We start from the raw sequence: 16,343 nt of genomic DNA, 5'->3' as shown, positions 1-16,343 counted from the left end.
GGATGGATCACTTGAGGTCAGGAGTTCCAGACCAGCCTGGCCAACATGGTGAAACACTGTCTCTACCAAAAATACAAAAATTAGCTGGGTGTGGTGGCGGACGCCTGTAATCCCAGCTACTCAGGAGACTGAGGCAGGCGAATTGCTTGAATTTAGAAGGCAGAGGTCACAGTGAGCTGAGATAGTACAGCTGCACTCCAATCTGGGTGACAGAGCAAGACTCCAACTCAAAAAAAAAAAAAGATTAAATGATATTATAGGTCAATCATTTGGTCTCCAGGGTTTACATTAGAACAGCATTTTTTGTGTGTGTGCCAGGGGCAGTGACACACACCTGTAATCTCAGTACTTTCAGAGGCTGAAGTGGCAGGACTGCTTGAGCCCAGGAGTTTAAGACCAACCTGGACAACAAAGCAAGACCTCGTCTCTACTACAAATAATGTTTTAAAATTAGCAGGGGGCCAGGCACAGTGGCTCATGCCTGTAATCCCAGCACTTTGGGGGGCTGAGGCAGGTGGATCACTTGATCAGGAGTTCAAGAGCAGCCTGGCCAACATGGTAAAACCCCATCTCTACTAAAAATATAAAAAATTAGCTGGGCGTGGTGGTGCACGCCTCTAATCCCAGCTACTCAGGAGGCTGAAATAGGAGTATCTGCTTGAACCCAGGAGGTGGAAGTTGCAGTGAGCTGAGACCACGCCATTGCACTCCAACCTGGACGACAGAGCAAGACTTTGCCTCAAAATTAATTAATTAATTAATTAAAATTAGCAGGGAGTGGTGGTGTGTGCCTGTAGTCCTAGTTACTTGGGAAGCTGAGGTGGGAGGATCCCCTGAGCCCAGGAGGTCAAGGCTGCATTAAGCCATGATCTTGCCACTACACTCCAGCCTGGGCAACAGAGTGAGACCCTACCTCAAAAACAAAAACAAAAACAACAGAGATACAATCAAGAGTGAAAGGGCAACCTACAGAATGGGAGAAGATATTTGCAAGTCATGTATCTGATTAAGAGTTAACGTACAGGGCCGGGTGCGGTGGCTCATGCCTGTAAACCCAGCACTTTGGGAGGCCGAGGTGGTGGATCACCTGAGGTCAGGAGTTCGAGACCATCCTGACCAACATGGAGAAACCCCATCTCTACTAAAAATACAAAATTAGCCGGGCGTGGTGGCACATGCCTATAATCCCAGCTACTACGGAGGCTGAGGCAGGAGAATTGCTTGAACCTGGGAGGCAGAGGTTGTGGTGAGCCGAGCTCGTGCCATTGCACTCCAGCCTGGGCAACAAGAGTGAAACTCCGTCTCAAAAAAAAAAAAAGAGTTAATGTATAGGATATACAAAGAATTCCTGCAACTCAGTAACAACAAAAAAAATCAACCCAATTAAAAAAATGGGCAAAGGATTTTTTAGATTAATTTTTAAAATTTTCATGGGTACATAGTAGGTGTATATATTTATGGGTTACATGAAATATCTTGATACAGGCATGCAATGCATAATAATCACATCAGGGTAAATGGGGTGGTAAAATATATATATTATATATACATATATATATATGTTTTTTTTTTTAAGAGACAGAATTTTGCTCTGTCACCCATATAGAGCACAGTGGTGCAGTCACAGCTCCCTGCAGCCTCAAATTCACCTCCGGCATTTATCCTTTGTGTTACAAACAATCCAGTTATACTTTCTTAGTTATTTTGAAACGTAAGATTAAATTATTTTTTTACTACAGTCACCCTGTTGTGCTAGCAAATACCAGGTCTTACTCATTCTTTCTAACTATTTTTTTGTAACCATTAACCATACCCACTTCTCCACCACCACTGCTACCCGTCTAAGCCTCTGGTAACCATCCTTCTACTCTCTACATTCATGAGTTCAATTGTTTTCATTTTTAGCTCCCGCAAATAATTGAGAACACAAGAAGTTTGTCTTTCTGTGCCTGATTTATTTCACTTAACAAAATGACCTCCAGTTCCATCCATGTTGTTGCACATGGCAGGACCTCATTCTTTTTTATGGCTGAATAGTACTCCATTGTGTATATGTACCACATTTTCTTTATACATTCATCTGGGTTTGTGTGTGTGTGTGTGTGTGTGTGTTTTGAGATGGGGTCTTGCTCTGTCATCCAGGCTAGAGTGCAGTGGTATGATCAAGACTCGCTGCAACCTGCGCCTCCAGGGTTCAAGTGATTCTCTTGCCTCAGCCTCCTGAGTAGCTGGGACTACAGGTGCATGCTACCATGCCTGGTTAATTTTTGTATTTTTAGTAGAGATGACGTTTCGCCATGTTGGCCAAGCTGGTCTTGAACTCCTGACCTCAGGCAATCCGCCTGCCTCAGCCTCCCAAAATGCTGGGATTACAGGCATGGGCCACCATGCCCGGCCGCATTCATTTGTTGATGGCACTTAGTTTGCTTCCAAATCTTGGCTAACATGAATAGTGCTGCAACAAACATGGGAGTGCACGCATCTTTCTGATATGCTGATTTCCTTTCTGTTGGGTAAACACCCACTCAACAGTGGGATTGCTGGATCATATGGTAGCTCTATTTTCAGTTTTTTAAGGAACCTCCAAACTGTTCTCCATAGTGGTTGTACTAATTTACATTTCCACTAACAGTATACGAGGGATCCCTTTTCTCCACATCCTCGCCAGCATTTGTTATTGTCTGTCTTTTGGATGAAAGCCATTTTAACTAGAGTAAGATGATATTTCATTGTAGTTTTGATTTGCACTTCTCTGATGATCAATGATGCTGAGCACCTTTTCCATATACCTGTTTGCCATTCGTATGTCTTCTTTTGAGAAATATCTATTCAGATTTTTTGCCCATTTTTAAATCAATTTATTAGATATTTTTCCTATAGAGTTGTCTGAGCTCCTTATATGTTCTGGTTTTTAATCCCTTGTCAGATGGGTAGTTTGCAAATATTTTCTCCCATTCTGTGGTTGTATCTTCACTTTGTTGATTCTTTCCTTTGCTGTGAAGAAGCTTCTTAATTAGGTATGATCCCATTTGTTCACTTTTGCTTTGGTTGCCTGTGCTGGTGGGATATTGCTCAAGAAATCTTTGCCTACTCCAACGTCCTGGAGATTTTCCCCAATGTTTTTGTGTAGTAGTTTCATAGTTTGAGGTCTTAGATTTATGTCATTAATCCAGTTTGATTTGTTTTTTTTTTTTTTTTTTTTTTTTTTTTTTTTTTTTTTTTGAGACGGAGTCTCGCTGTGTCACCCAGGCTAGAGTGCAGTGGCCGGATCTCGGCTTACTGCAAGCTCCACCTCCCGGGTTCACGCCATTCTCCTGCCTCAACCTCCCGAGTAGCTGGGACGACAGGCGCCCGCCACCTCGCCCAGCTAGTTTTTTGCATTTTTTAGTAGAGACGGGGTTTCACTGTGTTAGCCAGGATGGTCTCGATCTCCTGACCTCGTGATCCACCTGTCTCGGCCTCCCAAAGTGCTAGGATTACAGGCTTGAGCCACCACGCCCGGCCTGATTTGTTTTTTTTTTATATAGTGAGATAAAGGGTCTAGTGTCTTTTGCATATGGATGTCCAGTTTTCCCAGCACCATTTATTTAAGAGACTGTCCTGGACAAAGGATTTGATATTTCTCAAAAGTTAATAAGGCCGATGAGCATATGAAAAGATGCTCAACATTATCAATCATCAGAGAAATGCAAATCAGAACCACAATGAGGTATCACCTTATACCTACAGGATGACTACTATACAAAAAAAAAAAAAAAAAAATCACACCAGAAAAGCACAAGTGTCTACAGCACTGTTGGTAGGATTGTAAAAGGGTGCATCCACTATGCAAAACAGTATGGAGGTTCCTCAAAAAATTAAAAATAGAAATATCACATGCTGCAGTAATCACTCTTCTGGGTATATATCCAAAACAAATGAAAGCAGGGTGTTAAAGAAATATTTGCACACCCATGTTCACAAATACAAAGGAAGCATTACTGACAATAGTTAAGATGTGGAAGCAATCTAAATGTCCACTGACAAAAGAATAAAGAAAATTGGAATATAGCTGGGCGTGGTGGCTCATTTCCCAGCACTTTGGGAGGCTGAGGTGGGTGGATCACCTGAGGTCAAGGAGTTCAAGACCAGCCTGGACAACATGGCAAAACTCTATCTCTACTAAAAATATATATATATAAAATATATATAGAATTCGCTGGGCATGGTGGCATGCACCTGTAATTCCAGCTACTTGGGAGGCTGAGGCAGGAGAATTGCTTGAATCGGGAGCCAGAGGTTGCAGTGAGCCAACATTGCACCCCTGCACTCCAGCCTGGGTGACAGAGCAAGACTCTATCACACACACACACAAAAAACAACACAGAAATATATATATATAATGGAATATTATTCAGCCTTAAAAAGAGAGAAAATTGGCTGGGTGCGGTGGCTCACACCTGTAATCCCAGCACTTTGGGAGGCCAAGGCAGGTGGATCATGAGGTCAGGAGATTGAGACCATCCTGGTTAACACGGTGAAATCCCGTCTCTACTAAAAATACAAAAAAAAAAAAAAATAGCCGGGCGTGGTGGCGGGCGGCTGTAGTCCCAGGTACTCGGGAGGCTGAGGCAGGAGAAGGTGTCAACCCAGGAGGCAGAGCTTGCAGTGAGCAGAGATCGCACCACTGCACTCCAGCCTGGGCGACAGAGCGACAACTCCATCTCAAAAAAAAAAAAGAGAGAAAATTAATCTGGGTGCGGTGGCTCATGCCTGTAATCCTAGCACTTCGGGAGGCTGAGGCGGGCAGATCACCTGAGGTAAGGAGTTCGAGACCAGCCTGGCCAACATGGTGAAACCTCATCTCTACTAAAAGTACAAAAATTAGCCAGGTGTGGTGGTGGGTGTCTGTAATCCAAGCTACTCGGGAGGCTGAGGCAGGAGAATCACTTGAACTGGGGAGGCAGAGGTTGCAGTGAGCCGAGATCGTGCCATTGCACTCCAGCCTGGATGAAAGAGCAAGACTCCATCTCAACAACAACAAAAAAAAACAAAAAAAAAAAGGAAATCCTGTTACATGGATGAACCTTGAGGACATTACGTTAAGTGAAATATGCCAGTCACAAAAAGACAAATACTATGTGATTCCACTTATATGAGGTATCAAAAGTAGTCAAATTCACAGAAACAGAAAGTAAGATAGTAGTTACAGGCAGTTGGGAAAAGGTAAAAGAGAAGAGTGGTTTGATGGGTACAAAGCTTCAGATTTGCAAGATGAAAAAGCTCTGAAGATCTGTTTCATAACAATATGAATATATTATACTTAACACCACTAAACGGTATACTTAAAAATGGTTAAGATGGCAAATTTTATATTATGTGTATTTTACTACAGTTTTAAAGAGCAAACATAAGAGTAGTGGTGGAATTCAAATCTATGCCCCCAAGGAGGCTAAAGCCTTAATACACAACGTTTTTATTTTTTATGTTCTTTATATTTTGTAGAGCTGAAGTCTCGCTATGTTGCTCAGGCTGGTCTTAAACTCCCGGCCTCCCAAAGTGCTAGAGGCTACACACGTGAGCCACCATACTCAGCACGTTAGACTGCTCAGCCACACCACCCATGGGGTCAATGGAAAAACAAAAACAAAGACAGTGCTTTGACATTAATTAATTTTTGACTTACATTCTGCTTTACCTCAGAAGAATTAAAGGAGACTGTTCCTGTCATTAATACCAAACAGAACCTGATTAAAATTTAGTATTACAAGGACAACTATGAAAATTAATACACAAAACAGCTGTTGCTGGCTCCAATGGTTCATGTCTGTAATCCCAACATTTTGGGAGGCCAAGGCAGGAGAACTGCTTGAGCCCAGGAGATCTTGGAATACGGTGAGATCTCACAATATAGTCAGATCTCATCTCTACTAAAAATTTTCAAAAAATTAGCCAGCGTGGGGCATGTGCCTGTAGTCCAGTTACTTGGGAGGCTGAGGTGGGAGGATCACTTGGGCCCAGCAGCTTGAGGCTGCAGTGAGCTATGACTGTACCATTATACTCCAAACTAGGCAACAGACCAAAATCCTGTCTCTTGAAAAAAACAAAAATAAAAAATAAAAAAATTATATGTGTGTGTATATATATATATATATGCGCACAGCTGAAAGCTGAATCTGAATAGCTGACTGGAAAAAGCTAAATGAATTACACAAGCAATATGCCAACACAGAAAACCACCTAAAGTAATATACGTGTATTTATTATATACCTATACTATGTGCATATATAATTATAATACATTTAAAATAATATATAGTATATTTTAAATATAGTACAATATCACAATGTATAAGGATATAAAATAAGGAAATGTTATATGAATCCAAACCCCAATAATTTTGTTACTTATTAATTATATTTACACTGGAATATAATTTTAAGATAAAACTTAACAGTTTTAGGCCGGGTGCGGTGGCTCAAGCCTGTAATCCCAGCACTTTGGGAGGCCGAGACGGGCAGATCACGAGGTCAGGAGATCGAGACCATCCTGGCTAACACGGTGAAACCCCGTCTCTACTAAAAATACAAAAAACTAGCCGGGCGACGAGGCGGGCGCCTGTAGTCCCAGCTACTCGGGAGGCTGAGGCAGGAGAATGGCGTGAACCCGGGAGGCGGAGCTTGCAGTGAGCTGAGAGCCGGCCACTGCACTCCAGCCTGGGTGGCAGAGCAAGACTCCGTCTCAAAAAAAAAAAAACTTAACAGTTTTGGCAGGGAAAAATGAAATGTATTTATAACTTCTTTGAAGCCACAAATATTAACACACCAGTATAAGATGAAAGGCATAGACTGCAATCATTTTTTAAGTCCTCCAAAAATAATACGGCCAGGTACAGTGGCTCACACCTGTTAAGCCCAGCACTTTAGGAGGCCAAGGCAGGAGGATCACTTGAGCTTAGTAGTTCAAGATCAGTCTGGGCAACATGTCAAAACCCTCTCTCTACAAAAAATACAAAAATTAGCCAGGCATGATGGTGCGTGCCTGCAGTCCCAGTTACTTGGGAGGCTGAGGAGGCGCACCTGAGCCCAGGGTTGCAGTGAGCCATGATCACACCACTATATTCCAGCCTAAGCAAGAGTAAGACCAGTCTCAAAAAACAACAACAACAAAAAAGATTGTGACCATTATTATTATTACTACAAACCATCTCTGAGCTCAGAGTCTTCCATTTACAAAAGGAGTTCAGTTCAAGTCCAATTTAAAAACATTCTAAAAGAAAGTAAAAAGTATGCCCAACTAGAAGAGCAATCACCACAATCGAGTCAGCAGCAGCTTAAATCAGCCTTAACAACCCCAGGAGTGCCACAAAAGGAAAAGTTACCCTTCTTACTCGAAGCCTTCGGATTTAAATGTACAAAGCATTTCCAATCACATTTCTAACAGGCATGTACAATGTAATAACACGAAGCACAATAAAAATTTCCAACAAGCTGCACATCAACAGCCGCTTCATTACCTAGAGTCTTTCATGTCCTTATAAGAGTTTTTCTCCACAACAATTGGTTAAATGGGAGAAAAAAAGTAGGGTTTTTTGAAAGAAGAAAACATGATTTTTTTCTTACACACTTTATCTTACACAGAAAAAAATCTATACCATTCGTACCTCTTTATCTTCCAACCTAGATCAATAATAAATTAAAACACATAATTGAACACTTATTCAAGTTCCAAACATCTTTCTATAAATTTACATACTAATTCATTTAATTCTCACAACTGTATGCAATAGGTTCTGTTATGATCCCCACCTACAAATGAGGAAACTAAGCTAAAGAGAAGTAACTAGCGGCCAAGTGCAGTAGCTCATGCCTGTAATCCCAACACTTTGGGAGGCCAAGAACAGCAGACTGCTTGAGCCCACAAGTTCAAGACCAGCCTGGGCAATGTGACGAAACTCCATCTCTGCAAAATTCAGAAAAAAAAAAATTAGCCAAGCATGGGGGCACGCGCCTGTACTCCCAGCAACCTGGGAGGCCAAGGTAAAAGGGTTCCTTGAGCCCGGGAAGGTTGAAGCTAAAGTGAGCTGTGATTGTGCCACTGCACTCCAGCTGGGCGACACAGAGACTTTGTCTCAAAAAAAAAAGAGAGAAGTAACTAAACCATGTCACACAGATAATAAATGACAGGTTAATAATATTTACAAGGCTGGCCAGGCACAGTGGCTCATGCCTATAATCCTAGCACTTTGGGAGGCCGAGGCAAGCAAATCACACACACACACGCAAGGCTGGGCACAGTGGCTCATGCCTGTGATCCCAACACTTTGGGAGGCCAAGGCAGGAGGATCACTTGGGCCCAGGAGTTCGAGGCTGCAGTGAGCTATGATCACACCACTGCACTCCAGCCTGGGCAACAGAGTGAGACTCTTCTCTGTAAAAAAAAAAAAAAAAAAATGTACAAAGCTAGCTGTGGTGGCACACACCTGTAGTCTCCCAGCTACCTGAGAGACTGAGGAAGGAAGATCACTTGAGCTCAGGCTTCAAAACCGGCCTGAGCAATATAGTGAAACCCCTCATCTCAATATATAAATAAATAAATTTTAAACAAACAAAATACATGTACTCACTGACTAAGTCATACCTTGAATCACGCCTGGGATTCATGGATGTCCCTATACAGCTACAGTCAATGTGTGTGTTAATTTTTACGTTCCTCACTTGATACCACTTTGTTTCCTGATGCTCACGTTTGGATGGCCATTTCATTAGGACATGTGGCAGGACGAGGATAATGATGAATGAAAAGTTCACTCTCTCAAAGTCATTGGGATTGGCCACAGAGAACTGGGCTCCTCCCACAATTTTTAAGGGGCTGCTATTATTCTGTCGGATCTCTTTTCTTCCTGCAATCGCCTCCACCTTTGCTTTTCTCACTTTCCCTTAGCACACAGGAACAGGGGGCTATCACCCTTGCCTGAGGAATCTGGCTTCTGCCTCCTAAACACAGTTTACCCTCTGTGGTTCCTCTGTCCTCTGTTTTGGCAACAGAGGTACCAGATCCACATTCTCTCTTTATTGGGAAACAGGGACTGATGACCGTCTACAAAGAAACAACCAAGTTTCTGACTGCAACTGCAAAGACAACAATACCTGTCCTGCTAAGACACGGGCTATCCATCATACATAAATCTCCACCAAAGTGTGTTTCTGTGAAAAATTACAGGCAATTACTACAAATAACCCTTATCTTCTCCAACTCCTTTTGGCATAATTCAATATTCAACCCAAATATATGACTTAAGTGCATCCTAGTGTCTGCAGTGTAGCCTGAGGTACTGTCTTGCAAGGAGCTCTGTTCCGCTAGTGTCAGTTTGTAGGGACAGACTCTAAAACCTCAGAAAGAAGCAACATAGGAGACCCCATTACTTTAAAAAAAAAAAAAAAAAAAACAGAAGAACCTCAGGAAGAAACAGTTTTGATATTATGTCATTGTGGTAGGCTTCTGTTTCTTAAACTTTTAGAGATGAAGAACTGAGACCATTCAACATATGAGAGAAGACAGAATGGCCGGACGCCTGAAATCCTAGCACTTTGGGAGGCCAAGGTGGGTGGATTACCTGAGGTCAGGAGTTCGAGACAAGCCCAACCAACATGGTGAAACCCCGACTCTACTAAAAATACAAAATTAGCTGGGCGTGGTGGCACGTGCCTGTAATCCCAGATACTCGGGAGGTTTAGGCAGGAGAATCGCTTGAACCCGGAATGTGGAGGTTACAGTGAGCCAAGATCGCGCCATCGCACTCCAGACTGGGCAACAAGAGCAAAACTCCGTGTCAAAAAAAAAGAGAGAGAGAGAGAGAGAGAAGACAGAATGGTATTATGGTATTATGACCCCCCAAATACCCAGCCCCATTCACCATCGGCCCAAAGCCAGTTCCGCCCTGCTCCACACCCTCATCTACTTCCGTCATGTCTTATTTTGAAATAAATCTCAGATTGTGCATTTATCCCAGAATCCTTTCTCACCCTCCCTGCCTGGCAAGTCAACTAATGTGCACTAAGGAGGCAAGAAATGTACATGGCTTCAGTCTGAGTCTCCTGAGACAGGTCACTTGTAGCCAAGATGATGCAATGTCCTGGAGTCAGGATGTGATGACATATTAACTTGGATGTGGCTGTAAGCCCATGGAGCCCATTAATTCATTCATCATGCAACAAAGCTCATGAGTGAGTGCCTACTGTATGTCAGGCCACAGAGAGGTGTATAAAGATAAATTAAAGATAGAACTTAAGCATAGTTATGTAAGATGTCATCAGCTGGGTGCAGTGGCTCACGCCTGTAATCCCAGCACTTTGGGAGGATGAGGCAGGCAGATCAAGAGGTCAGGAGATGGAGATCATCCTGGCTAACACGGTGAAACCCTGTCTCTACTAAAAATACAAAAAATTAGCCAGGCATGGTGGTGGACACCTGTAGTCGCAGCTACTCAGGAGGCTGAGGTGGGAGAATGGTGTGAACCTGGGAGGTGGAGCTTGCAGTGAGCCGAGATTGCACCTCTGCACTCCAGCCTGGGCAACAGAGCAAGACCCCATCTCAAAAAAAAAAAAAAAAAAGATGTTATCACTGGGGAAACCAGATGAAGGGTAAAACCGAACTCTGTGCTATTTTTGCAACTTCTTGTGAGTGTAAAACTATTTCAAGCCAGGCAAAGTGGCTCACATCTGTAATCCCAGCACTTTGGGAGGCTGAGGTGGGAGGACTTCTTGAAGCCAGGAGTACAAGACCAGCATGGACAACATAGCAAGACCCCCATCTCTACAAAAAAAAAATAGCAGGCATGATAGCACATGCCTGTAGCCCTAGCTACTCAGGAGGTGGGAGAATTGCCTGTACCCAGGAGTTTGAGGCTGCAGTGAGTCATGATTGTACCACTGCATTTCAGCCTGGGCAACAAAGCAAGACTCTGTCTCTAAATATAAATAGGTAAATTAATTAATTAATAATTGTTAAATCATTTCAAAATAAAAGGATTTTAAAAAGAAGATAAAACAGACTGAAAGTTTGCAACCCAGCAAAGGGTAAGATATACCCTCCCTAACAACAAACCTATCCTTAAAAACTCAAAAATAGAATGTAGAAAGTAATAAAAGCTATAATTGATGTGTATTAAGTTCAGAAGAAGGTAAGTTTTTCTTCATCTGGGAGATGACGGAAGGCTTCTTTGAGAAAGTGGCAGTTTAATTTGGCATGGAAAGACCAGCACAAGCAAAATCAGCAAAGTGCCAGATACCTGATGAAGTGAAAGCAATTACATTTAAAAAGTTAACAAAACAAAACACGGATGTGAGCAGATGCCCTACATAGATTAAACAGGTGCGCGACACTGGGCCACTGCCCAGTGTTTTAGGCTTCCCCTAAATGGAAAGGCAAGTGAAGAAAACAAAAGGCACCTCGAAATCTCTTACTACAAAAAATGGCCACTCTGACTATTCCTTTGATTTTCTTAACTGATAAAAAGGTAGACATCATCTTCTAGGAGCTAATTTACATAAAGAATTTCATCCATCCCATGTATCAGTGTTTGTGTTCATTACCCTCTAATAGAGGGCTTGGGTTGAACCCGCTCCGTGGACAAATCAGAGGTATTTCTGTGTGTGCCTTGCCTGAGGCTCTTGAGAGTCAGAGACATCATCTCTTTCTGACTGACCCAGAAATCAGGATGCGCTTCTCTTCACCAGAGCCAGGGAGTGTTTTTTCAGAAGACCACCCTGCTGTAGGGGACATATACATACAGGCAAAGGGATCAAAAATCTGTGGTTCTGACACTCACTGCTAAAAACTTTCCAGAGATGACAGCAGCAGAAACTCAGGCCTGACATCACCGGTGGTCCCCAGTCCCACACTCTCCACTCTGGGTGGGCCCCCTTAATCTTCAGGTGCCACAATCCCTTCCTGCACCTTCACCACTACCCCAGCATACAAGTATTTGCTTAAATAATGCTACAAGAAGATCAATCTCAATAATCTACTCCTATTCCATATATGACTGCCACGTGGGTTCTATTCCTTTTTTATTTAACTGGCAATTCATTAGTAAAAGAATTATGAGACTGGAAAGGATATCAAGATCTACCTCTTCGGCCGGGTGCGGTGGCTCAAGCCTGTAATCCCAGCACTTTGGGAGGCCGAGACGGGCGGATCACGAGGTCAGGAGATCGAGACCATCCTGGCTAACATGGTGAAACCCCGTCTCTACTAAAAAATACAAAAAACTAGCCGGGCGAGGTGGCGGGCGCCTGTAGTCCCAGCTACTCGGGAGGCTGAGGCAGGAGAATGGCATAAACCCGGGAGGCGGAGCTTGCAGTGAGCTGAGATCCGGCCACTGCACTCCAGCCTGGGCGACAGAGCGAGACTCCGTCTCAAAAAAAAAAAAAAAGATCTACCTCTTCAAACAAGATCACCTTACAAAAAGTGATAACAATTCTTTTATTTAATAGTATTTTACCATTTTTGCTTCAAGATAGTTTTTATCTACGGAACAACTTGGGAAGATGAATTTCAACAAATGATATTTTTAATTTTTTGAGGTTTCAATATTTTATTCAAGTTTTATTTTAAGTGATGTTAATTACAGCACTTGAAGGGGAGGATCTAATTCCACACAATATGAAAGACTCTAAAATGTACCCATTAAACTGCTAAAAAATAAATTGAGTGGTGAGAATGCAACAGAAGTCCAATTTAGATTCTAAGTGTTGTCACCATGTGATTACAATCACACAACCTCTCCCCAGCTTATAGCTAGAGCTCCTGGAAGCTATTTCATACCCTGGTGCGAGGGCAAAAAAACACAACACAAGAAGGAATTCAGTACTGAATTACTGGCTTCATCAGATCCAGCCTCTCCACCCCAAAATGGTACAACAGAAGCAGCTGTCACGCCCTGCAGACCTTTTGGTATAAGAGAGGTGATGAAGGACTGGGATGGAAACAGGTCATGAAGATCTATCTAAAAAGGTCCCTTAACCGGGTGCGGGGGCTCACGCCTGTAATCCCAGCACTTTGGATCACTTGAGGTCAGAAGTTAGAGAACAGCCTGGTCAACATGTTTAAACCCCGTCTCTACTAAAAATACAAAACTTAGCAGGGCATGGTGGCATGTGCCTGTAATCTTAGCTACTGGAGAGGCTGAGGCACAAGAATCACTTGAACCCAGGAGGCGGAGGTTGCAGTGAGTTGAAATCACAGCACTGTACTCCAGCCTGGGCGACAGAGTGAAACTCTGTCTCAAAAATAAATAAATAAAATAAAAATGTCTTTGTCAGGTGAATTTGTACACACCATGATGCAATGAGCCTCTCATCAACTGGGGTTAGGAAACCAAGGTTCAATTATCAGAAAGTTAGAGTTTCATTCATTTATTCAATACAAATTTACAAAGTGCCTATACATAATCAGCTTCTACTTGCAGCCATTTCTAGATTTTTTTAAAACCTGGCATCTCTAGAAGGGCTACCAAATTCCCCCCAAGTCTACAGCTAAAAGGACCTTTTTTGGAATTGGGTTTCTTCTGTATCTCTGAAAAGGTAGCACTCGTTTTGAATCATCTTTAACCTGGAGGTCTAGCATGAAATTTAGCAATACTTGCATCTCAGATATATGTTAAAAGATACATTAAATTCTGAAGGTAGCTATACTGCAAAATAGTTAAAATTAAACAACTGTACAGTATTCATTTGTGCTTGAAATTCTAGTTCTAGACCAAGCTCATAGCCACCAGCATCGACGTTCTTGCCATCCAGCTGAGCTGACAGCATCAGCTTGATACTTGGCTTTATGATCCGAGTCTATCCTAAACCTGTCAGGCTAGGGTTGTACACTTTAGCCAAGAAGCAGGCATCAGGGTCCATCTGATACTTGCCTGCTGTTCTGAAGTGAGTGTTACTGTTTCCTGATGTCCAGGCAAGCTTAACAGCAATCTCTAACTTCTTATTCACCTCTGGGAAATAGAGGTGCCAAACTCTGCCCAGTCATTCACATAAGTATGAAGCTGGAATTCATCAGTCTTGTAGCCATGAGTAAAGTTCCTCTGGGTCTCTTAAAACTCTGCGGTCTCAAAATTCATCCGGTAGCCAGCCAGTCAGCCCTCATTACCCAGCACTACAGCACCCCAGATTGAAGGTCCAGCGATGTCGAAATCCACAGTGCAACCCAGGTTGATATGCTCCTGCCTATAGCGGGTTTTGATTTTAGCATTTTTCCCCCCAGTGTTCGGTGAGAAGTGATGAATCGAAGGTCAGCTTCAGTCCACATGCAAGCTGATCCTCCATGCAATCTTGGTGCCCAGCGTGTGGTGTTTCATTTCTCCGTAATCGTCAGGCCATATCTGGTCCATCTGTACTTGGTTCGCAGGCTGCCAGTCATCTTGGTGGCCTCAGTGTTGGGCTGAGCCTGAGTTTGTAAATTCCAATCCATTCTCAGATTTTGTTTTCAAACCAAATTTTATTAAGCCAAATCCACAGCTCTTGGTGAACACATCCCTGGCAGATTTGCCAAGTTCAGCTTATGTGGGAGGCATAACCATCTTCTGCTCAGAGGCGGTGGCAGCGGGCTCAGTGGTGGCGGCGGGCTCGGTGGTGGCTGCAGCGGGGGCTGCCTCAACAAATGACATTTTTGAAAAGTGAGATAGTTCATGCTGATATCATTATTTGCTATTTCCTAACCACAGGTAACTAATTTGTCCAGTGCTCAACTCAGATTATTTTTACTTAACTAGGTACTCACTGCAAACATCAGGACAATGATACTTGTACGCTCAAAAAGTTTCCAATATGCACATTAAAACAAGTTGCCCAGGTTGGTCTAGAACTGCTGGCCTCAAGTGATCCACCCGCCTTGGCCTCCCAAAGTGCTCGGATTACAGACCATGAGCCACTGAGCCCAGCCAAAACAAAAGATTTAATCAAAGTAGGGATATTTCAAAGTATCTAGCCTATAAGGTCTTCCTGAAACAATAAGCTAAGTGTTTTAGTCTACAGTCATGAATACAAAAATATTCGCAGTACTAAAAGCAGCAATACTCAAATAATCCTAGTACTGAGGTATTGCTGACTCCTAACTCTCCACAGATAAGAGCTAAAATTCATGAGTTATCATCCAAGGCTTCAGATCTGCCACTCTCCGCCTTGTACCATCTGCTCCAACTAATGGAAAGTAACACAGTCCCCAGTCTTCTCATGCCTCTTGCCTTTGCACATCTACCCTCCCTTCTTGGCCAACATCAACCAGGCCTTCGAGTCTGAGCTCAAGCATCACCACCCCAGGGAATCCTTATCTTAGGTCCACTAGCATGGCTGAGTTTCTCCCTGGTGTTCCTACAGCAGCCAGTGCTTATCTCTAGCAGTGCACATAGCACATCGTGTAGTGGTTGTACATTTAGCTGTCTGTCTCTCCAGCTAGGAAGCAAGTGGGACTGTGTGTCTTTAAAAAAACAAAAACAAGCAGCCGGGCGCGGTGGCTCAAGCCTGTAATCCCAGCACTTTGGGAGGCCGAGGCGGGCGGATCACGAGGTCAGGAGATCGAGACCATCCTGGCTAACACAGTGAAACCCCGTCTCTACTAAAAAATACAAAAAAAAACTAACCGGGCGAGGTGGCGGGCGCCTGTAGTCCCAGCTGCTCGGGAGGCTGAGGCAGGAGAATGGCGTGAACCCGGGAGGCAGAGCTTGCAGTGAGCTGAGATCCGGCCACTGCACTCCAGCCTGAGCGACAGAGCAAGACTCCGTCTCAAAAAATAAAAAATAAAAAAAAAAACAAAACAACAACAACAACAACAAAACACTATATTGCCTAATCATGGCACTTAAGAGGTACTCAGAAAATACGTTGTTGGACTAAATTAATGGTACAATAAATTTTATCGTTAGAGAGTTCAACTGTTTTATCAGTCTAATGGAATATTTAGGACAAAATGATATATTTGGTGTACAGATTTAAAAAATAACAATTAGAGATAACGCATTACTATCCTTACTTCATACCACACACAAAAATTAATGAGAATGAGTGTAGTACTAAATGTAAAAGTGAAAACTTTAAGATTTTATTTTTTAAGACTATTTAATTTCTTTCCTTTTTCCTTCCTTTCCTTCTTCTATCTTTCCTTCCTCCAGGAGGAGGGAAGGAAGGAAGGCAAGCGAGTCTTCCTCTTTTTTTCTCTTCCTCCCTACCCTCCCTCCTCTCTTTGCTTTCTTTCTTTCTTTCTTTCTTTCTTCTTTCTTTCTTTCTTTCTTTCTTTCTTTCTTTCTTTCTTTCTTTCTTTCTTTCTTTCTTTCTTTCTTTCTTTCTTTCTCTTTCTTTCTTTC

The 16,343-nt window shown here is 42.8% G+C and overlaps 1 protein-coding gene and 1 pseudogene across 1 annotated transcript in view; both read right to left on the bottom strand.

Annotated features, from left to right (window-relative positions):
• The window catches only part of KCNG3 (potassium voltage-gated channel modifier subfamily G member 3), a 62,922-nt gene that overhangs the window by 10,447 nt on the left and 36,132 nt on the right, over window positions 1–16,343 (bottom strand). The window lies entirely within an intron of this gene.
• Window positions 13,672–14,564, bottom strand: LOC104677543 (annotated as a pseudogene).

The sequence above is a fragment of the Rhinopithecus roxellana genome, chromosome 17 (assembly GCF_007565055.1).
Source record: "Rhinopithecus roxellana isolate Shanxi Qingling chromosome 17, ASM756505v1, whole genome shotgun sequence".
Taxonomy (NCBI): Eukaryota; Metazoa; Chordata; class Mammalia; order Primates; family Cercopithecidae; genus Rhinopithecus; species Rhinopithecus roxellana.
This window is presented reverse-complemented; position numbering and strand designations above follow the sequence as displayed.